A 24,501-nucleotide genomic window follows, 5' to 3' on the forward strand; every position below is an offset into this window, starting at 1 on the left:
CAATTCTTGCTCATATAAACTCTCCTCTTTCTCGCTAATTGGACTCCCGGAGCTCCACTCGGGGCCTAGCCATGGATCTCTGCATCCAGTTACAGTCTCTTTCTTAGAAAATTGGGAATCAATCTCCCCCAAGATCCAGCTATACCACTGTTGGGCATATACCAAAGAATGCTCAATCATAACACAAGAGCACTTGCTCAGCTATGTTCATATCAGCATTGTTTGTAACAGCCAGAACCTAGAAACAACCTAGATGTCCTTCAACTGAAGAATGGATAAATAAAATGTGGCACACATACACAATGGAGTACTACTCAGCAGAGAAACAATGACATCATGAGGTTTTCAGGCAAATGGATGGATCTAGAAAAAAATCATCCTGAGTGAGGTAACCCAGACTCAGAAAGACAAATGTGGTATGTACTCACTCATAGGAGGATACTAGGTGTGGAACAAGGATGACTCGACTGCTACTCACCAAGGAGGCTACCTGGAAAACAGGACCCCAAGAAAGACACGGGGATTACCCAATGACGGAGAAATCGATGAGGTCTACATGAATAGCCTGGACATGAGTGGGGGTAATGAAAGGCAGGGGTTAAGGGAAAGAGAACTTGGGGGAGTGGGAGATCCCAGCTGGATCAAGAACAGAGAGGGAGAACAAGGAATAGGAGACCATGGTAAATGAAGACCACATGAGAATAGGAAGAAGCAAAGTGCTAGAGAGGCCCACAGAAATCCACAAAGATACCCCCACAATAGACTACTGGCAATGGTTGAGAGACAGCCAGAGCTGACCTACTCTGTTGATGGGATGGCCATAACAAAATATTCTAATGCCAGGAAACACCTGAGTAAACTTTTAAGACTGATACTGGCACCCTATGAAAACCCAGGCATCCCCATAGTGAGGTTTTGTTGTTGTTGTTGTTGTCGTTTTATTTTTATAGTCATTAGACTATTTTCCCATGGTGTTATATTTTACAACCTCTTCAATTAATATGTTTCATATCAATTTCTACACACATTTATATATAATTACATAGTTTTCAAATTCTGTTCTCTGAGTTTTGGTAATTTACTTAGCTACCCTATGATTATATTACTATCTGAATAAAACAAATTCCGTCCTAACCTAATGAAAAAAAGGGGAAAATTTACTAAGAAAGAAACATAGGAAACATTAACAGTATCATTTTCAAATAGCAAGATTCTAAATTGAAAATAGATTTACCCTCCAAAAAGATGTACTGCAACCCAAACTCCCAGGAAGTGTGAAAGTCATCTTATTTGGAAATAAGTGTTTGTAGTGTTGCTAAGTGAAAACCTGAGTGCCCTCTATCATGGTAAGCCATAATCTTATGACTGTTTCTCATGTACAAGAGGGAAACCGGACAGAGAAAAATTACCACACAAAGAAAGGAACATGGTGAAAAGAACCAAGTAGACATAGAAAAAGAAAACCATGTGACATAAGAAAAGGAGAAACAAATGAACCAAAGTACGTGTCTATTTCAGGTAGGATGCACCAGAAAGGATGCTCCTTTAGAACCTGTGACAGGAACATGGTACCAACCCTTTGCTTACTGACATATACTGTACAGAAATGCAGCGGAACAAATTTCTGTCATTTTCTACCACTATGTTTGTGGAATTTGCTTTGACATTAATAGGAAACTAATATAATATTGTAGAAAATTATTAAACTCACTTGAATTCAGAAAGTATAGTTAATAATTTCTTTGTTGTAAATTTCACTCTCAGAAAAAATTGTGCTAAAATACAGTATTTCTATGGATGTTCAAGTTCTTTTATATTCTTAAAGTCAATGATATTTACAATACATGAAAACACATTTGATTTAATTAGGTATTCTTTGTAGTACCACAGTACTAAATACTTTGTATGTGTTGAAATATGAGAGAGAGACAGACAGACAGAGAGACAGAGACACAGAGAGATGTTGTCTCTACAGGTTCTGTTACTATCACTAATACACTCCCTTTAGGCCAGCAGTTCTCGAGGAGGTATGGGCTGCACATATCAGCTATCCTGTGTATCAGATATTTACATTACAGTTCATAACTTTAGTAAATTACAGTTATGAAGTAGCAACAAAACAATGCTATGATTGGGAGTTATCATAACATGAGGAACTGTATTAAAGGGTCCTGGCATTAGGAAGGTTGAGAACCACTGACAGAAGCACTTGTTTAAAAGTGTATGCACATGTTATAGTAAACTTCTATAGGAGTAGGCTTCCATATGACATTTTGTGATGGTCTTTAAGGTTTGTTATTCCTTCCCATGTTCAGTCCTCTATCTGCCCTTATTTCTCCCACTTCTCATTGAACTCTTCATGTTTTAGTGTTGTCCTTTAACACTTTAGAGCATTGTGTTCTCTTTTCAGTCCCCTATAGCCCCTTACCAATTTCTTGATCTCACAAAACATACATATATGAAGATTCAAAGCTAATATGTGTGAAATCTTTGTCCTGTTTGTGTCTAGGTTATCGCACTTACGATAATTATTTCATGCTCTATGAATTTACTTACAAATTTCTTGATGTTTTTATGAATTGAATAATAGTCTCTCTGTAATATACCATATTTTCATTATCTACTTATAAATTGATGTACATCCAGGTTGCTTCCATTCTCTGGCTATTGTGGAAAATGCAGTAATAAACATTGTAAGAGGTATCTTAACAGTAGGAAGTAGAATTCTTTATGTATATGCTCAAGAGTGATATATCTGGATCATAAAGTAGAGCATTTTCTAGTTTCTTTCTTTTTCTTTTTTTCTTTTTGAAAACCCATACAGATTTCCACAGTGGCTGCACCAGTTTCTAATCCAACCAGTCTGATTAAGAGTTCCCCTTTTCTCACATACCATCACTCATCATTGGTTTTTGTCACCATATCTCTACTGACTTGGATAAGTCTATATCTCAAATTTTCATTTGCATTTTCCCAATGGCTGAGGATATTGAATGTTTTAAAACTGTTTCTGGATTATTTATATTTCATCTTTTGAAAATTCATTCTGTAATTCCATTTCCTGACTTTTCATTTGGGTTGTTTGCTTTTTTTTTTTTTTTTTTAATCTCTTCTTTTTGCGAGAGTTTTTTTTTCTTTTAGTAAAAATAGATTATTATCTCATGCAATATATCTTTATTATAGTTTCCTCTCCCTGAATCTCTCCAGTTCCTCCTAACTTCCAATTCCCACTGGATCCACTTGCTCTGTGTTTCTCATTAGAAAAGAATATACTTCCAAGCAATAGCAAAATAAAATATAATAAGATGAAGCAAAAACTTTTATATCAAAGTTGGACATAAAAACACAACAGGAGGAAAAGTGTCCTAGGAGCAGACAAGAGTCAGAGACCCATTCATTCTCACAATCATGAGTGACATAAAATCACTAAGCTAATATTTTACATTGTGGATTACATTTATGGATTTTCATAAACTGAACCATCTCTACTCCACTGAGATGAAACATGCTTAGTCATGATGGATAACATCTGTTAGCTCCAGAATTTCTTTGTTTATTTTTTGTTATGCATTACTTGCCCATTGGTGAGAGTGGGATAGTGAAGTTTCCAACGATCAGAGTGTGAGGGTCAATATTTGATTTAAGCTGTAGTAGTGTTCCTTTTACAAACTTGGGTACCTTTATATTTGGAGCATAGATGTTAAGGATTGAAATATCATCTTGGTGAATTTTTCCTTTGGTGAGTGTGTAGTGGTCTTCCCCATCTCTTTTGATTAATTGTGGTTTTAAGTCTATTTATTAGATATTAAAATGGCTACACTAGCACGCTTCTTGCATGATTGGAATATCTTTTTCCAACCCTTTACTCTGAGGTAATGTCTCTCCTTGATGTTGAAGTTTGTTTCTTGGAAGCAGCAGAAGGATGGATCCTGTTTGCAAATCCATCCTGTTTGTTTGTATCTTTTTATTAGAGATTTGAGACTACTGCTATTGAGAGATACCAATGACCAGTAATCATTGATTCTTCTTGTTTTGTTGTTTTATAGTTGTTATTTGTTGTGGTCTGTATGTGTGTGTGTGGGTATGTGTGTGTGTGTGTATGTGTGTGTGCATGTGTGTGTGTGTGTATGTGTGTGTGTGGGTATGTTTGTGTGTGTATGTGTGTGTGCATGTGTGTGTGTGTATGTGTGTGTGTGTATGTGTGTGTGTGTATGTGTGTATGTGTGTATGTGTGTGTGTGTTTCACTTCTTTTGATTTTGTTGGTGTGAGATTATTTATTCTCTGTGGGTTTTTTTGAGTGTAGTTCACATCCATAGGTCAGAGTTTTCCTTCTAGCACCTTTCACGGAGCTAGATTTGTGGATAGACATTGTATAAATTTGGTTTAACATGGAATATCTTATTTTCTCTATGTTTGATGATTAACAGTTTTCCTGGATATAGGAACATGGGCTGGCATCTATGGTCTCAGAATCTGCAGCACATTTCTCCAAGCCCTTCTTGCTTTTACAGTCTCCATTGAGAAGTCCAGTGTAATTTTAATAAGTTTATCTTTATATACTTTTTTTTTCCTGGAAGCTCTCAATATTCTTACTTTGTTCTGTATGTTTAGCATTTTGATTCTTATATGACAAGGGTGTTAGTTTTTATGAGGCAGCACAATGTTATTCATTAAGCTACACTGTTACCTTGTGAGAGAAGCCACAAAGCATGACAAAACCCACTATCAGAGTTTTATTAGGAGAAAGGAGGGACAGGAAAGAATGTGATCAGGCCTGTGGAAGACATGTGTGGGGCAGAGGGAGAAGAATAAAGGAGAAGAGTCTGTTTTCTGCTTTTGATGGATTCTGCTGCACATGCACATATGAGCTTATGGAGCTATGCCATGGCCACGCATGTGCATAGATTGCTTGATCATGCTGCACGCAAATGACATGACCACGCAGTACAAGGATTACATAGGATGTAAAGCCCTGGAATGTCTACACATCTAAACAATGCATGTGCTGTCATGTAGCTGGGGGAGCGGTCAGGAATTCCAACAAACAGGGCTGTCTTTTTCTGGTCCAATCTATTTGGTGTTCTGTTTGCTTCTTTTATTACCCTTGTAGGTATCTCCTTCTTTAGGTTGGGACATTTTCTTCTATGAATTTTTGATGACATTTTTCTGGACCTTAGATCAGGGTTTTTTTTTTTTTTTTTTTTTTCTCCTATTTCTTTTATTCTTAGGTTTGATTTTTTTCATAGTGTCCCAGATTTTCTGGATGTTTTGTTTCAGAATGCTCTTTATTTTTGTTTTTTTTTTTTGGGGGGGGGCGGAAATTTCGCATTCTCTTTAACTGGTATGTCTTTTCTCTTATCATATCATTAATGCCAGATATTCTCTATTCCATCTCTCTCTCTCTCTTTTTTAGTCCATACATTTTATTCTTCTGAGACAAAATTCTATCTACACAGCTTCATTTCTGTTCTCATACTTCGCTCCTCTCTGTCTCTTCTCCTCTTGTCCTATCAGTTCTAAGTTCTTTCCATCTTGTCCACCTTTGTCCTCATTTCCATCTCCATCTTCATTCTTTCCTTTCTTCTTCCAGTCCCATGTCCCTACACCTACAATAAGCAATACTCTGCACTGCTTTCTGCTCAGGTGGGCTAAATCTACCAGGAGCTAGGAAACCTGCCTCATCATTTGACTGTACCTGGTCTCAGAAGAACCCCTTTGTCCTGAGTTAATTGTTGGAAGGGAAATATGGGGGTGCCACTAAGGCTGTGTAAGAAAAGGAGGGTCTCAGCTTAATTTGCACAAGAAACAAGGCCATATACCTAACATCTGCCTGACCTAGGCAGTGTCTCTGTATGGATACTTTCCTAGCAGGTGGTCTGGAAAGCTATACTGTCTGCTGTTTGTCCTTGGGTGTTAGCTAAAGGATCTGGCCCTGGCTTTATATACTTGCTAAGGGAGATAACTGCAGAAGGCAGACATCTGAGTTCTAATGCTAACAAGAAGAAACAAAAAGCCTGGAAGCAGGAAACCTTGCCTGTGTGACTGTATCCAAATATCTTATTTGTACTTGCCCAAGGAATGATCAGTCCACACTATTTAGAAGTTCTTAGGAGAAGAATCAGTTGGGAAAGCTATGATAGCACACATGAAATCTGTAGCAGGAATAGCTAATATTCAAAAGCCAAATATCAGAAAGACTTCTTAAGACTTGGTTTTGTTAGTTATTTAGCCGAGTTGTGTTCTTACCCTACAAGGAAATGTCATGAAACACGACAGAATCCACTTATAAGAGTTTTATTAAAGATAAAGGGATAGAGAGTGTGCAGGCCTGTGGAAGAGATACGTGTGTGGAGAAGAAGAAGGAACCAGGAACATGGCGCTCCGCTTTAAAACCGGCTGGGGGCGTGGCCAGGTCACGTCACTACTTCAGGAGTGTGCGTAGATCACATGGTCGGTCACGTTGTGCGCTTACATGGCCATGAAATGTCACAGATCCTGGTTACATGAGACGCCTTGACCTGGAAAAGGCTATCTTGACCTGGAACTGGCTAGGCGCTAGGCGGAGGTGTCCAGGTCCGCTGGGTATCCTGGTTACGAGAGACGCCCTGACCCAGAAATGCCTGTCCTGACCTGGAATTGGCTAGGCAGAAGTGTCTGCCTGGTATTTGTGACCGTGGGGGCATGTTGTGAACCCTTCAGGCTTCCTCTGGAAGATTTCCTTGGTTCTTCTAGGTATTAGCTTTTGTTATAGCCTACTGAATTCCTACTACATATTTCTACGACCTGTAACAATTCCATTTTTTTTTTCATTTAATAAAAAAAGGAGAATGTTTAACTCCCTCTAGGGCAGTGAATAATGTGGGTAAATATTAAGTTTGGAGATTTTTAGTTATTTGGCGGCACTCTTACCCTGCGAGGAAATGTCACAAAACATGACAGAATCCACTAACAAGAGTTTTATTAAGATAAAAGAGAGAGATAGACGTGACAGACCTGTGAGAAAGACACTGCATAAGGAGGGAAGCCGGGAATATGGTGCCAGCTTATAAAGGCTGGGTCGCGCATGCATACACAGGCTCATGTGGCTACTCCACGAATGCGCGTAGATCACATGGTTGGGCATGTTGTGAATCTATCAGAGATGACTGGAAAAATGATAAATAATGGTTATTTAATATTGATATTTAATCAATATTTGTATCAATAATATATATTTATAATCAATAAAATATATTTATAACTAATAATCTATATAGATGTCAAGGTAAGAATTAGTTTAAACATCTAATAGGTATAGTTGTACATAATTAGACTATCTCTGTCCCAAAAAGGGAACAAAGAAGGAACATAAAAATCTACCTTTAGCTAGTATGGCATAATATGGTCAAATGTGTCTAAATGTTATGATTTTGACTTATCAAAAGGAAATGGTTAGTTGGAATATTAACTATCTATTAATGTCTGATTTGTGATAATAATTTGGTTAATCTGTATTTAATGACTCAGTTAACTCTATTCCATTTCTTATATTCTGTTATTGAAGCTTGCCTGTGTTTCCTCAGTTTATTTTATTTATTTTATTTTTTATTTTTTTTTTAACAACAGGGAATGCCTCCTTGTGTTGGAGGCTAGGATACTTGGATGACTTGGTGAAAGGAAGGTAGGAGGAGAAGGTCTTTGTGATCTGTTAAGGATGGGGTCAGTGCAGAAAGAGAAACCACAGAAAATTTCTGCCACAAATACAGGAATGAGACTGGGGGGTTGGATCTAGGAGCTGTAGGGGGTCACTGGTAGGTGTGGCCCTTGTGTTAGGTAGGTAGGTCTGCCTATTGGAGTTGTGTTCTGAGGCAAAGTAACAAGTGCTGGGAGGATGAGTGGAAGGGGAAGATCCTTTGGATCCGCTCGAGATAAGAGCAGCAGAGCATGCAAGGCTGCCACAGGTGTTCTGCTATCGGCTGTAGATGAAACTGGGTCATTGTGTCTAGGGAAACAAAGAAAGAAGAAGGTGTGGTGGCTGCTTACCTGGATTTCTGGCAGGTGTAGTCTTTGATTTTTACTTTTATTTCTGTTCTTGATGTTTAGGGTTTTTTTGTTTGTTTGTTTGTTTGTTTTTGGTATACTAAGCCGCCAACCTATATTAAGTTGGTAATGATTCTTTATAAACATTTTGTAGGCTGCCTCTTTACTCAAATAATGGTGTTCTTTGATGTGTAGATGCTTATCTTTCCCTATACCAATGAGTTCACACATCTTCCTTACTTTCTACTCTTATCAGATCCAGGGAATCACACCTTATGTTGAGGTGTTCTGTTTATTTCAAATTAAGTTCTGCAAAAGGTGGAACACTAGTTTCATTCTTCAACATGTAGCTGTCGGGTTTGATAAACATTATTTCTTGAAGATGCTGTCTTTTCTCGATGTGTATTGTGGGCCTCTCTCTAAAAACCAGGTGGTGACAGGGCTGCAGCGGCAGCGCACGCCTTTAATCCCAGCACTCCCAGGCAGAGCCAGGCAGATCACTGCAAGTTCCGGGCCAGCCTGGTGTACAGAGCCAGATCCAGGACAGGCACCAAAACTAAACAAAGAAACCCTGTCTGGAAAAACAAAACAACAACAACAAATCAAACAAACAAACAAGAAAACCCCCAAAAGCCAGATGTCTCTAGTAGTGTCAGCTTTTACCTGGGTCCTCAATTCTATCCCACTGATGAATATATCTACTTTTATGACAGTATCATGCTGTTTTTGTTACTTTAACTCTATAGTATAATCTCAATATTTTTCGTAGTTTTTGCTGTTCTGGAACTTATGTCTTTTCATGTGAAATTTAACTAAATTTCTGTAAATAATGATCATTGAATCTTTAGATTGCTTTTGGTAGGGTGGCCATTTTCACAATATTAGTACTACCAAGTCATGAATTTGAGAGGTGTGTCCATCCTCTTTTATTTTTTTCCAAGTTCTTTTTTTGGTATCATAGAATTTTCATTGAATAAGGTCTTTTACTTCCTTGATTAGATTTATTTGAAGACAAATTTTGAGGCCATTATGAATGGAATCATTTTTAGGAATTCTTTCTCAGTTTGCATATTTTTATCTTTATATTTACTCATGAGTTTAAGGCAAATGAGAGAAAAATATTCCACCTAAGATAGCAAACTAAAATATTGCTAACTTAAAAAAGGAGTAGTAAAGAAAACATGATTCTTTGCTGCAATTTAAAATGGATTGCATTCTAAAATATTTCATATGGTTAGTGAAATCTCATACAAAATGCCTGTGATCCCTCAAAATTATTTCAAAATAATCAAATACAGAATTAATAATTTATGAATATAAATATTACATTTACAACTAAGTTAAGTAGATTCTATTTGTTAAATTACAAATATAGAACTAAAAATACTAATAAAAATTGACAGGAGTATGGAATGTATTAGTTATGATGCATCAGATTTCAGAGTTCTATTCAGCTTTATTCTATGTTCCTTTGGAATATATTGGTAAAAGACTAGAAAATTAGTCAAAATAAAGAGCCAAAAGAATAAATTAAATTTATTACCTGAGGAAATGGAAAATGTCTGTAAATTACAGCATCTATGGACAGCTATGTTTGCAACATCCCTTTAACCATGCGATGATATTTGCTAACCATGATTTTGCTATTTGTTCTTATTACAGATCCAGATGGCCCAGGTTGATCTTTAATTTTTTAGGCTCAAAATAAAATATTGTCCTCTCCAGAGTTTAACAAAGGTTGCTCAACTTTAGAGTTTAAGACATTCCAAATAAATCTGTTGCAGACCGCAATTTAACCAAAGGCTGGATATAAAGATTAATACTTTCCCCAGGGTCTTCCCAGCTGCTCAGATTTAAAGACCTGATTGCTCTACCATTTCCCTGTATCTCTGGTGGAGTCTTTAGGCTTGTGTCATAGAAGAAATAAATGTGCGTGTGTATGCTACTTGAATTGGTGTGTGTGTGTGTGTGTGTGTGTGTGTGTGTGTGTGTATGTTTGTATGTGAGAGAGAGAAAGGGAGAGAGAGAATTCTCCCTTAGTCTATCTGTTTAACATTTCTTGTACTTTAGTAATATTTTAATAGGAAAATGAAATCCATATCCTTTCTACCAGGAAACTTTTTTCTTTAGCCCATCTAGTGTATTGGCTCATTACAGCACTGTTTCTATTTGATTATATTTTCTCTCCTTAAATACTATGAAAGATGTTTGGTTGTTGTTATCTTCCTTTGTCTGGGCTGTATTATTGTATGCCAAAGAACATGTATTTAGAACAAATTATATACTGTAGGTTTGATTTCTTCAACATGCCACATTTTCATTCAAGGGGGGAAATTCTTTAACCATACAGAGCAAAGTTTTATATGTTGCAAGCATAAGGTCCAGTGTGTTCCTGGTATGTACACAAGTCTATGTGAAGCTGATCTCTTAGCAGCACTCTTGATTTCAGTTTAGTTGTAAATAAATAACATTTTTGACCTGTTTCCTATGTTTTTGTTGAAAGTTTGTCAAATTCCTTGAACTGTGTGAGGTGTGGATAATAAATAATAAATAATGCTGAAATATTTGAACAAACATAGCTTACTACTCCAAGAAAAAATAATATATGAGAAAGAGGCTTATTCAAGAATAAAAGAGCTAAGGGATTCAAATGAATTCTACAGATGAATAAAACAGTGCAGAGGAATGTAAAATTAACAGAAGAAAAGTTCATTCTTTTTCATGAAAAAGTATATTATTTATTTATTTAGTCGAACTAGTATACAAGTTTTAACAATCAAGTATTCCCTTTAATTAAGTTGTAAACTTGTGAAAAGACCTGAAGAAATTTTTATTTCTTTGATATTTCTTTCAGTTTAAATACATATCTGTAATTACTAATTCACAAATAATTAAATGCAAAAGTTCTGGATCTGCTAAGAGGTAAAGAACAATTAGACAGCATGAGGTAATTGATTCCATTTTTGACATTCAGTGGCTCCCACTGGACATACCATGGCTGGTCGCATTTTTATTTCACTTTGTAAATTATCTTTTGGAGTTTGCTGCTTTCACATATCATATTATTTATTTCAGTTATGATTACATATTCCAACTTAGCAGAACACTTCCATAATAAGTAAAACTACTTTGTACCTCACTCGTAAAAGTGATAAAATACTTCAGTCATTCAACAACTTATTAGATATCCAACAGCAATAGAAACATAAAATTAAGAAAAATTAAGAAACAGCCACCAATTTCAAACTTCATAATATCATTTGGCGAATGTATTTACTCATATGAATTTATTGGAGAAGATAGTATAAAATTTTGCCATACTCATGAGTCTTAAAATTAAAATTTCTTCCACATGTGTATGTTCAATTAATTCATCCTTGGTAGTAGAGGCTAAAGTGAGCTGATCAGAAAGTAATGCCCTATAATTGTGAAAGTGCACAGTACAATGCCCAGAAACTGAAGGAAATTTACTGAGGAATGTTATGAGAAACACTGAGGAGAAATAGTAAGGAAGCTACCAGGGAAACAATTGAGTAAATAGAGAAGAGTAATAAAAAAGCAACCTAGATTGCTGTAGATATCACTCGCTCCGTATGCTGTAAATGTGTGTTGCTCTGATTTGGTTGATAAATAAAATGCTGATTGGCCAGTAGCCAGACAGGAAGTATAGTATAGACAAGAAAAACAGAGAGGAAGAGTCTAAGAACAGGAAGGCTGAGTCAGGAGATGCTGCCAGCCGCCGCCACCATAAGAAGTAAGATGTAAAGTACCTGTAAGCCACAAGCCACGTGGCAACTTATAGATTAACAGAAATGGGTTAATGTAAGATATAAGAACTAGATAACAAGAAGCCTGCCATGGCCATACAGTTTATAATTAATATAAACATCTGTGTGTTTATTTGGGCCTGAGCGGCTGCAGGCAAAGATAGGACTAGAGAAAACTCCAGCTATACTAGGTCCAAGACAATAAATAGGTAGGGTAATTGACTTTGGACTAAATGCTAGAATAAGAGTGTTTTTAGCCCCTTCCTCAAGTTTAGGGTTTTATGTGAGAAGACAATTATTTCTTTTGCAATCTCAAATATTCCTGTAATCATGTCACAGTTTTCTGTTTACTTTCTCTAAAAAGTCAGTACAAAAATCATTTAGATTTAGATTATTATTTAGATTTCTTTAAAATAAATGAATATGGAATCACTAAATTTGTTTCTTTTTAAAACTTTTATTTTTATTTTAATTAGATTTATTCTTTAAAGTTTGTTGACCTTTTTGCATATGTACACTATGTTTATACATTCCTTCCTTCCTTCTTCCAACTTCTTACATGTCTCCCCTCCCTACTTCCTCACAGATTCGTGGCTGTGGGGATGTAATATGAAAATATCTTGCATATTCTAAGACTAGAACTTTTTCTGGACCTCAGAGACACTGTTAATAATGTGCCTGGAAGTCTGCTACCTTACCGTGTATTCCTGTTTGTTTCACCCACCTTGAGAGAATAGTGTAACAATAACCTTACTTTCATTGGATTTCCCATGTAATCAACTTTTACAAACTTAAACTTATCCATAGCTGTAATCTTAAATTGTGTACTCTTCCAAACCCTTGTTTTAGAGTAATGCATGTAAATTATTTGCTGAGAACAGGGAAAATAGAGGTTGGAAGCAATCTTATACAGTAAATAGCCACCATCAGTGTTGTACATTATTTGGATATTATGTGATAAACAATGCTGTTTATAATTCTGTCTGTTAATTTGGTCAGTTTGTGTCTGTGACTTAATCCATTATAGAGGTTTGTGAAATATTTGTCTGAACTATCCTGTTCCTTCCATATTCAATACTTTCTGTGCTATTCAATAAATACAGAGCTAAGCCCTTTATTAGAGACAGACATGTACACAGACCCACAAAAGACAGTCAAAAAGACACAGATAAACAGGGAAAGACACAGGAACATATTCACAAGACATCTCCCTGGCAGGCAGATATTCCAACTCATAAAACAGACATACAGAAGGATGAAAGACACATGGAGCACAAGTAGAGAATTAAAATCTGGGCCTGCTCTTGGTTAGATAACACTGGGAATAGTGATTCAAGTATTTCCTTAATAACTTATCTATGCATTATTTGTGTCTCAGAGTTTATTATTAATGCATTCAAGCCAACCACGTTTTAGTGCCTTATCTGAGAAACATGTGAGGAAAATGTGCAATCATGTAAGGAATCTTTACTCTTTTATGAGTTCAGTTTATGTACAAGGCCTCTTTTTCTTTAATTACTATGGTTATATATATATATATGAATGAATACAATAAATATATACTTACAATCTGCTGATTATAAGTGTATGTTCTTAAGCCTGGCTACTTGTTATTTGATAAACAGTTAGTGGTCTCCTCCCTGTAGAAGACTGATTCTCACTTACTTTCTCAAAAGTCATTAACTGGCTATAGGTCTTTTTTTTCTTTCTTTATAATACTGATAATCATTAAAACTATAGCTTGTAGTTTTAAATTAAAAAAAACTTTTATTTTATGGTAAAATAGCCACATTAAGGCATAGAAAAAAATTGAAAAAGAAGTCTAAGAATACCAGGTATCTTAATAGTGTTTCTTTGAAGGGAAAGTTCTTTGCTACAACTAACTGGCTAAACAGACGAACTGCTCTATTGGAGAGCTCAAATGTGTGTTGCACTATTCCACATTGGAAGATTCTAAGATCAATGCAATCCAAAGAAGATTCAAGGATCATTATGCACGAGATAAGAAAATTCAGTATAGAAAGGAATTGAAAAAGTGTTTTCCTAGATTGAAAGTCCTCATGTTGTCCAATGCCATGATCTTGAGGTTTTTTTTTTTTTTTTTTTTTTTTTTTTTTTTTTTTTTTTTTTTTTTTTTGAGGAAATGTTTGCCAAATGGCTTTTGTGAAGGAACAGTGTGTTTATGTTTTGTGTCTGTATCATTTCAATTAATATAATGTCCTTTGGTTTCATCTATATTGTTGAGTTTAGGCAATGTGGAAAAGCTAATGGAGAAAAGAGAGCATGGATTAACAGCTAACCACTGCCACTTGAGAGGTGCCTTCAGGAATGTTGATCAAGTGACAAAGAAATCAAATATATATTAAATCATTCTCTTGACTAATATTACTACACATTTGGGCTACACTTTTTAAATAACTGAGTGTATAATTATACTATAGCTTTCACTGAAAAAAATGCAGTATGTTAATGAACATGTTAATTATCTTATTTGATATTATACAATGTATCTTTATTTCAACATAAAATTCAAGTTTATTTGTTCAAATGAAAATCTAAGATAATTAACAAATTTCAGATAATGATATGACAAATGTAATACATTAAATGTGTTTCATAAAATATTGCACCTACCTTTTTTTTAGATAACTTAATGAAATCTATAGAAACTTATAGAAAATCTATGGACAAAAATGGCAACTCCATTGTAGATTGAAATATTATTTATTCCTCAAGTGTTATTTGATGGAAAAGTGGAGGTCAGTAACTTAAGCTGAGCATTTTCTGATCATGATTCTTAACTGGAAAAGCTAAGTGGGATTATTTCTCCACTACTGGTATCAGTTAAAGGTAATTTTCTGTTTAAAATTGTTATTGGGTTGTACAGGGACACTAAGAGGTTAATAATAGGAGAGAACACTAAAGTTTACTGCCTCTACATGACAATGACAGTTTTTGAAATCTGTGTTTATGTATTTATCAAAAAAAGTGTTTAATAATTTAAGGTTTAAAAATATCAATATGGTTGCATATTCTAGTAAGTTTATTCAGTGTAGTATATTTTCTGAGTATGGATCAGTACTCGAGGTAAATTCAACAGTTGATGCTAAGCTAGTGGATTCCGAAGCAATTAATTTGAAAGGACAGAGCACTTATGTATTATATAAAAAAAATGAATAACCCTAACTATCAGTAGTTTGAAGAAAAACACATATATTGGCAGATTGATGATGAGATATCTAAATTAAAAGCTATAATGAAATCCAAATATCTAAATTATTTTACAACCCTACAATATTCTGGAATGCTAACTTTGGCTTTTTAAGCCTTTCAAAGTGAATTGTGGAGGGTCTCTTCTGAAAAGATTAAAACTCTTCTATTGTGCACCTATCTTAGTTTGGGTCTTATTGCCGTGAAGAGGCACAATGACCACAGCAACTCTTATAAGGAAAATATTTAATTGAGGTTGCTTACTTAGAGTTCAAAGGTCCAGTCCAATATTTTCATGGTGGAGAACCTGGCAGGCAGCGTACAGGCAGACGTGGTGCTGGAGCTGAGAGTACTATACCATGCAGGCAACAGGAAGTTGACTGACAGTCACACTGAGGGAATCTTGAGCAACAGAGACCTCAAAGCCCACCCACATGGTGATACACTTCCACCAATAAGGCCACATCTCCTAATAGTGCCCCTCCCTTTTTGGGTCATTTTCTTTGAAACCACCCCAGCACCATATTATATACTCAAATATGTGGTTATTTAACAGATAGGGTCTCACAAGTCTATCTTACTGATCCTAATACAGACATTTATCCTTTCAAAGCTACCCTTAAAAATAATAAAATAAAATATCTTGCCCATAGCCGGAAGTTGGGACAATCTGAACAAACAAAAAAACAAAATTAAATAGTATTGAACTGTTACACAAAATTATCCATAAAATCTGTACAGATCAATATAAGTGATGGATCAAATTAATAAATGAGAGGCAAAAAATTTCTCCTATACCAAATATGCCCTCCCTAAACTAAAACATGTTCTGCTCTCTAGCAAGCAGAATAGACGCTCCCATACCTTCAGAGTGGCCTTCACACGCAGGTTCCTTCCAAAGACATTGTAAGGTTACCAACTGTATAGGGCAAAGTAAAACATATTATTGTAAAGGTCTTTCCCCGTAAAATAATTATGACTTATTTAAAAAGTATCGTAAACCATCTTTTTTATTGTAAACTACGTTTTTATTGGAAGTAGGCTTTTATTTATTTATTCTGCTTTGCTTGGTTTTGCCTCTAAGAACAAGTGTCTTCTGAGCAAGAATATGAAAGAAGCTATTTTTGTTGGGACATGGCTTTGTAAATGTATTTTTTTCTTTTGCTTCATTTTCCTAGATAAACAAAAATAGCATTTTCTATAATCAGTCTAATAGTTCATTATCAGTGAATAATAACAATGAACACAAGCAACAAAATTAGACAGCTAGGTGGATGATTAGATAAGTAGGCAAGTGACTGATAAACAGAAGAGTTGATATTCTCTTTCAGTGCACTATACTTGAATACCTACAAATAGCTATAAATCAGACAAACGGATTATTTATTTATTATGTTTTTACAACCCTGGTGCAGTTTCCCTTCCTCCTCTCCTCCCAGTCCCTTCCCGAGACCTCCCCTCTTTCCCTCCCCATATCCACTCTTCCTCCTCATTTTCTCTTCAGAAAAGGGCAAGCCTCCCATGAATGTAAACCAGCCATGGTACATCAAGTTGCAGTGAGTCTAGGCACCTCTTTTTTTGGGGGGGGTTGGAGTTTGGGGGCTGGGGGAAGAGCCCCAAAGCAGACAACAGAATCAGAGGCAGCTCTTGCTCCCACTGTTAGGAGTCGCACAAAAAAAATCAAGCATCACAACTATACCATATAGGCAGAGGGCCGAGATCAGTCTCATGAAGGCATTCTAGTTATCAGTTCAGTCAGATAATGGTTCTTAAGAAAAACTTTACTCATTCAGACCTGTCTTAGATTTCATATTAGGCTGACAGGAGAGTTCCTATGCTAATAATGAAGATAAGATCAGGGCACACGAAGCTGTTTTCTTCTATTTCTTTCCTTTTATTTGAACAAAATATTACATGGATATTGGGAATGGACACTTTGTTAGGAAATTTGTACTAGAGCCAGGTGGTGGTGACACATGCCTTTAATCCCAGCACTTGGGATGTAGAACCAGGAGGATCTCTGAGTTCGAGGCCAGCCTGGTCTACAGAGTGAGAGCCAGGACAGGCACCAAAGCTATACAGAGAAACCCTGTTAAAAAAAAAAACAAACAAACAAAAAAAAAAAAAAAAAAAGATAGTAAAAGATGAGAGTTTTTCGTGTCTTCAGGTTATTAGTCTGTACTCCAGGGTTTAATCAGTAAACTAAGTACCCACATTTGAAGATGCATTAAGTGATTTTTTACTAAATGTAATTGGATCAAGAGCAGTCACTATTTTTTAAGTCTTGAAAAGATAATTCAATGAATAATATACATTAAGCACAACATTTATTTTATAAAATTATTGAAAAGAAATAATGTATAACTTGAACCTTCCTTTAATCTAAATAAATGACCAAACCTATGAAATCTAAACAATTTATATAGTAGTATATAATGAAGTGTGCTATAAAACTATTTTGAAAGAAGTAATAAGAAATTACAATAGATCATAAAATAAAGATGAGCTGAAGGCATATAACATGCTCAGTCCAACATGGCAATTCCTTACATGCAGGCTCTATGGTTCTCAGCCTGATACAAATTGTACAGTGTATGGTTGAGTCCCAGTATCAATGGAAACAAATGTCTGTTGCCTTGTTAATATAAGACATGCAATATCTAATTTTGGATTCCACTAAATTTTCACTCTGAGTTTTTTGTGTTTTTTTTTTTTTTTTGTTTTTTTGCCTATAAATGCGTGGCACAACATGCATTTCTTATTTTCACTACTCATCAGTGAAATGCATGATAACAAATTAACATAAATACCTGTGCTTCTTTCAAATATTCTCTTCCTGAAAAGAGGCTCATATTTGTACATGTTCTAAAGCATTCAAGAAGCCACAAGAGCCAAATAACCCTGACTTATCCATTACACAATAGGTGTTTTTCACTAGGTTTTATTTTCAAGACATATTAACCTAAGTATAATGATTTCATTTTATAAGTGTATAAAGTAGGTTAAAATAATTTAATATTGTCAAAGGGTGATATACTATAGTTATGATTCTATTACTCTGTGGAACTGTTTTCCACAGATATAGTCTGTTACATGGACAGCATGAAATTCAACAGAGGCATCTTTTCTTGATTTCAAGCCTGCTTTGTTCAAGCCTTCTATCTTCTCTTTCCAATGTTTAGTTTCTCAGAGTTCAGCAGTCTCTATACCTTTTAACCTTTACTAACCTCTCTGAAAAGTCTCATGGACTGGTTCAGTTGTTTTTCTGAATTCTTTGTATTGAGTTACATTTTCTTTTCTTCTCTGTGGTTTTCTTTTTTCTGCTGTCTTGTTATTTCTCTAAGGCCTCTCAGTGAATTCCCTTTATATCCATGCTTACTTCTCGTGATGGTGCCTAGTCCCCTAGTACCAATCTGCTCCTTCACTGAACTCCAGCCGAGCTCTCTCTTATGAAGATGCACTAGCTCCCTTTAAATGCTATATTTAAAATCTTCACTGATAGACAGGCCCTGATGTTTGGTTTTCCTCTGGAAGCCTACTAATAGTTGCAAGGGTTCAGTGTTCAAACCTTGAAGGGAAGACATAAGATTCTTAGGGAAAAGTGAGAACAATGTAAAGCCAATGTATGGAATAAAAACAAATCTTTTGATATGATTCCTTACTTCCTGAAGTCATACAAAACATGAAATGTTTATGTGTGTTTGGTTATTGATTTCCATCAAGATATGATCACATGAGGCAAAAAATAAAGCTAGTTTCACTTGATACTATTGTTCTTCAAAGTTAGCATATTGTTAACAGTTGTCATAAAGATATGGGAACATAAAAATGAGTATATTTATACATAGACACAGTATAAAAGGAGGTGTATATTGAGTTTTCATATGTCACACTGGATAGTGATAACTATAGTTAAAACTTAACTTATCACTTAAAGACAGTGATACATGGTTTAAAAAGTTTCAGTACAGCTCATGATACAGTCTGTGTTTATTTAAACTAAAATGACAATGGAAGCTTCTTGCTATACAATCCTATGAAGCTACTATTACATATGTCCATCATGGAAAAAATTCACAAAGCAAAGAATGAATATGTTTCTAATTTAATGTGTTAAATTCTAAATATTTATTTCACACACACTAATTTAGCTTTACTGAGCACTTCACAAATAGTATTTCTATTAAAAATATGAAATTTTTATTTTAATGGGTGTGCTGCTAAACAACACATTTAGAGCAGTCATTCTATGTTCTATAATGCAACAATATACCAAGAAATATTTAATGCCTTAAATGTTCTTCAAAGATATAGTTATTACTAAGGCAGATTGCTGATCATTAACCTTAATTTGCTAAGTTTTCATTTAATTTTTGTACTTTGGTGTTGTGAATATCATTGTTTTATAAATTAGTTCTGCCGATGTGCGCACGCTTTAATCCACACTCGGAGCAGAGCAGTGATCTCTGTGAGTTCGAGCAGCTGGTACAAGTGAGTTCAGAAAGCAAAGCTACGCAAGAAACCTGTCTCGAAAAAAAAAAAAAAAAAAAAATAAATAAATTAGTTCTGGAATCTTTTTTTTTAAACTTGGTGTGTTTGTGTTTTTTTTGTGTGTGTGTGTCTGTTTGGTATTTGGTATATGTGTATAGAGGCCAATGTCATTTTAATAGTAGTCTTCCACCTTTTGTTTGTGAAAAGGTATTTTATTTGCCTGGAATTTCATCAGTTACTCTAGACTGACTGGACTACAAGTTTGGGAGATCTGTCACTTCCTCTGTTACCTCAACATTATAGGTTTGGGCCACGATACTGGCTTCTTACCTGGTTCTTGGAATGTGGACTTAAGCTCATTCTAGTAAGGAAAGTCTTTTGCCAGCTAGGCTATTACTTATAGATGCTTGACCAGAAGCTCAGGCTTATTACTAACTAGATCTTACAATTAATTTAACCCATAATTCTTATCTATGTTTAGTCACATGGCTTGGTACTTTTTCTCAAAATGACATTCTCATCTTGCTTCCTGTGTATTTGGCTGGTCATTCCTGACTCCACCTTTCCTCTTTCCAAAATTCTCCTAATCTGGTTCCCCCACCTATGTTTCCTGCCTAGCTTCTGGCTAATCAGCATTCAAGCAACAAATCTTGGCTTACATTAGTTATAAATACATGTTCATTAAGTTTATTATTATTAGAAGTAAAAGCTCAAGCTTATTACTAACTAGCTCTTACACTTAAATTAACCCATAATTCTTATCTATATTTAGCCAAGTGGCTTGGTACCTTTTCTCAGTACAACATTCTTATCTTGCTTCCTCTGCATCTGGCTGGCAACTGCTGACTCTGCTCTTCCTCTTCCCAGAATTCTCCTAGTCTGGTCAACCCACCTATACTTCTTGCCTGGTTACTGACCAATCAGCATTTTATTAAAACAATTTGAGAGTCTAATTAAATTATACAAATTTGAGTGTACAAGAACATTATTCCTCAGCACTAGGCCATTTCATTTTACTTTTATATGTAAGAAACACTGAAGTGGCTTTATTCATGGAAAGAGGACAGAGTAAATTCAGGCTGAAGTGATTCATTATCACCAAGGTAACAGAGTTTAGTTTTTCTACAAAAGATTTGAAGTGTTTTGCTTTGCACATTTATCATCAAATTGAACATTATGTGTATCATATTGTTATAATACAGATTCATATATCCACATACATTTTGCATATAATTGGCTTACTATGCCTATTTCTAAGAATTTTCATCTCACTTTAATTATCTCTAATAGTACATTTAATTTAGGGACTACCAATTTGTGATAAGTTTTCCATCTTGAAGTTGAGTCCCTATTTGCCTCTTACTCTAGGACAGCAGTCACATAGGTCATCACAGAGCAATGCTACTCCAGTATTTTCTACTTTTTACTTTTATAGCTGTCAGGTTGTTCCTTTCTGCAGATGATTATTCTGTTTCTTATCTTCATGCATGATGCATTTATAGCATTTAATAAACTAAAAGGAGGTTTATGAAGTTTTACTATATCTTACAGTTTTTAAATTTACTCTTCTTATTCATGATTTATAGAATCACCTAACCTATAAATTCATTACTATAAAGCATGTTGAAAAAATTCTAATCCATTAACTTATGATATATGGCTCTAAGTTTTAAGTTCTATTACCTTCTTAAGTACCAATTTAGCCATAACACAAAATCCTCGTTTTTAATGTTTTGCAGCATATTATTTGGGAGATACACTTCATGTGGTTATTTTATTGCAGCCTACAAATTTTTTAAATATGTGTATAATGGAATAATAATTTATTCATATAAAATTATAAATGCAGTGGGTTTCCATGAGACATTTGCTGCATTCACACAATGTATTTGATCATATATCTCTGTGTTTCTTCTTTTATCCTATTATCATCTCTCATGGGTCCATTTCCTTTGCTCTAATACCCTCCTTCTGTTTTGTTTTTGTTTTTTTTTTAGATTATAGATTTTCTTTTATTTCAGTTATTGCATATTTTTCTTACTCTAGTGCTATCAGTGTTCAAATTTGTTGTCCATATTTTGAAGAAAAAAGGTAAAAATGAGACAGACCATGCCTACCAGGAAACATGTAGGATACCCACAGACCTTCTCATCTCTCTGTTCCCCCAGACCCAATACCTCAGTCTCATCCCTAGTGCTATAACACAACAGCACCTGAAGCCTCCCTTGACCCACCCACATCCTCTGTGGATCTCATAGACTATCCCTTAGTAACCATGCTCTCCCCAAGTGTTGGTACCTATTAGGATCCAACACCAGTAGGCATTTACACATTACTTGTGAATATATCAACTGAGCAGGCCAGAAAACAAAATCAACACACACTCTTCACAGCTTCTGAAAACCCAGATGGTAAACAGAAATCAAGGAACAAAACACGCATCCAACAAAGACAAACCCAGAAGTCAAAACATAGTTTTATAATCATCTGAAAAGGGGATACCTAGATGCCAGCCTAAGAACAAAATCAGTAACAGCAAGGACAATATGTCTCCACTAGAGCCCAGCAATCCTACCATGTCAGGCCTAAAATATTTCAACATATCTGAAACACAAGATACCTTAAAACCAACTATATGAAGAAGATAGAGATCCTTAAAGAAGAAGTAAACAAATCCCTTAAAGAAATGCAGGGAAACATAAACTATTGAAGGAAACAAATTAAATAGTTCTAGACCTGAAAACAGAAATAGAATAATGAAAGCAACCTAAGGAATTTCCAGAAATGAAAAATTTCTGAATTTGAACAGGAACTACAGTGGTAAATCTCAACAGAATACAAGAGATGGAAGAGAGAATCTCAGGCATTGAAGATATGATAGAAGAAATGGACATATCAGACAAAGAACATGTAAAATCTAAAAAAAAAAGTTCTGATACAAAATGTCCAGGATATTATGAAAAGACCAAACTTAAGAATAATAGATATGAAGAAGAATTCCAGCTCAAAGGCCCAGGAAATATTTACAATAAAATAATAAAAAAACATTTCCCAATCTACAAAATTAAATGCCTATAAAGGTACAAGAAGCATACAAAATATCAAATAGATTGGACCATAAATTAAAGTCCCCTCACCTCATAATTATCACAACACTAAACATATAGAACAACAACAAAAAAAGAAAATTAAAAGCTTCAAGGGAAAAAGAACAAATAGAGTATAATGGCAGATTTATTAAAACCACACCTGAAGTTCCCATGGAGACTCTAAAAGCCAGAAGAACTCAGAGAGTTACTAAGAAACCACAGATCAAAACCAGACTACTATGTCCTGTAAAATTTTCAATGAGTAAACATGGAGAAAATACAAAATCCCATGATGAAATCAAATTTAACCAATATCTTTACAGAAATCCAGCCTTTCAGAAGGTGCTAGGTAAAAAACTCCACCCTAAGTAGGTTAACTACACCCATGAAAACACAGGGAATTAATCTTATACCCACAAAATACAAAGTAGGGAAACACACACACACACACACACACACACACACACACACACACACAAACACACCACACAACAGTATCTATCCTGCTGCATCCAAAAAACAAACCTAAGCATGAAGGTTGAACATTATGTCAAGGGAAAAGGTTATAAAAGATATTCCAAGCAAATGGACCTAAGAAGTAAACTGATGTAGCCATTTTGGTTTCTATCAAAGTAGATTTCAAACCAAAATTAACCAAAAGAAATGTGGAAGGATACTAAATATTCATGAGAGGAAAAATCCACCAACATGCTCTATCATTTCTCAACATCTAAGATAAAAACAACTGGGCATCCAAGTTTGTAAAAGTAACACTACTACAGCTTAAATCAAATATTGACTCTCACATCCTCATAGTGGGAGACTTTCCTATCCCATTGTCACCAAATGAACAGGTCATCAGCAAAAAGTAAACAGAGAAATACTGGAACTAACAGAAGATAAACCAAATGAACCTAATAGATATTTATACAATGTTTCACCCAAGCACACACAAAATTCTTCTCAGGACCTCATGGAACTTTCACCAAAACTGACCAATCACTCCAACACAAAGCAAGTTTCAACAGATTAAAGAAAATTAAATTAAAATCTTTTCATCCTACCAGACCACAGTTGATTCAATCTGTATGCCAACAGCATTAGAAACAACAAAAAGCTTAAAAAATCATGGAAATTGAAGTCTTTACTGAATGAAAAATGGGTCAAAACAGAAATAAAGTGTAACACAAGTTGCTAAATAAATACTTGGGAGCCAAATTTTGGGGTGAAAGCTGAAAGATCAGAGAAGCAGAACAAGCCAGATACAAGTTTTTACCTCTAGGAAATCTTCAATCTCAAGTGAGTTTATTTTTCCTCATGTCTTATATACCTTTCTGTGCCCAGGCATCATTTCCTGGGTTTTAAGGCATGTGTGCTTCCCAAGCAAAAGCATGAATGAGATCACAAGTGCTGAGATTGAAGGTGTGTACCACCACTTCCTGGCTCTGTTTCTCTCATGTAGCCCAGTGTGGCCTTGAATTCACAGAGAGCCAGATAGATCTCTCTGCCTCCTGCATGATAAGATTAAAGACGTGTGCCACCACTAGATCTCTGTGTCTAATTTAGTGGCTGACTCTGTCCTCTGATCCCCAGACAAGCTTTATTGGGGTATACAATATATCACCACATTTCCCTTTTTTTGTCTAAAATAATAAAAGAAGGCTATAAGGAATATAATAATAAATATAATATAACATAACATAACATATCATAACATAACATAATATAATATAAGGAAAACTATATACAATAAGTATATACAATATATACTGACAAGAATTACATTAACAATATCCAGTCCATTAATATTTTACAAATTCAAAAAAATATTCCATTATTTATCCTCTCATTGTGAATCCAAAGGATTGTATCTAATTTACCTTCTATCCTAATTTGCATTACCAACCGAAAAATGTATTTTGAT

This window comes from Peromyscus leucopus, chromosome 15 (assembly GCF_004664715.2).
Source record: "Peromyscus leucopus breed LL Stock chromosome 15, UCI_PerLeu_2.1, whole genome shotgun sequence".
Classification (NCBI taxonomy): domain Eukaryota; kingdom Metazoa; phylum Chordata; class Mammalia; order Rodentia; family Cricetidae; genus Peromyscus; species Peromyscus leucopus.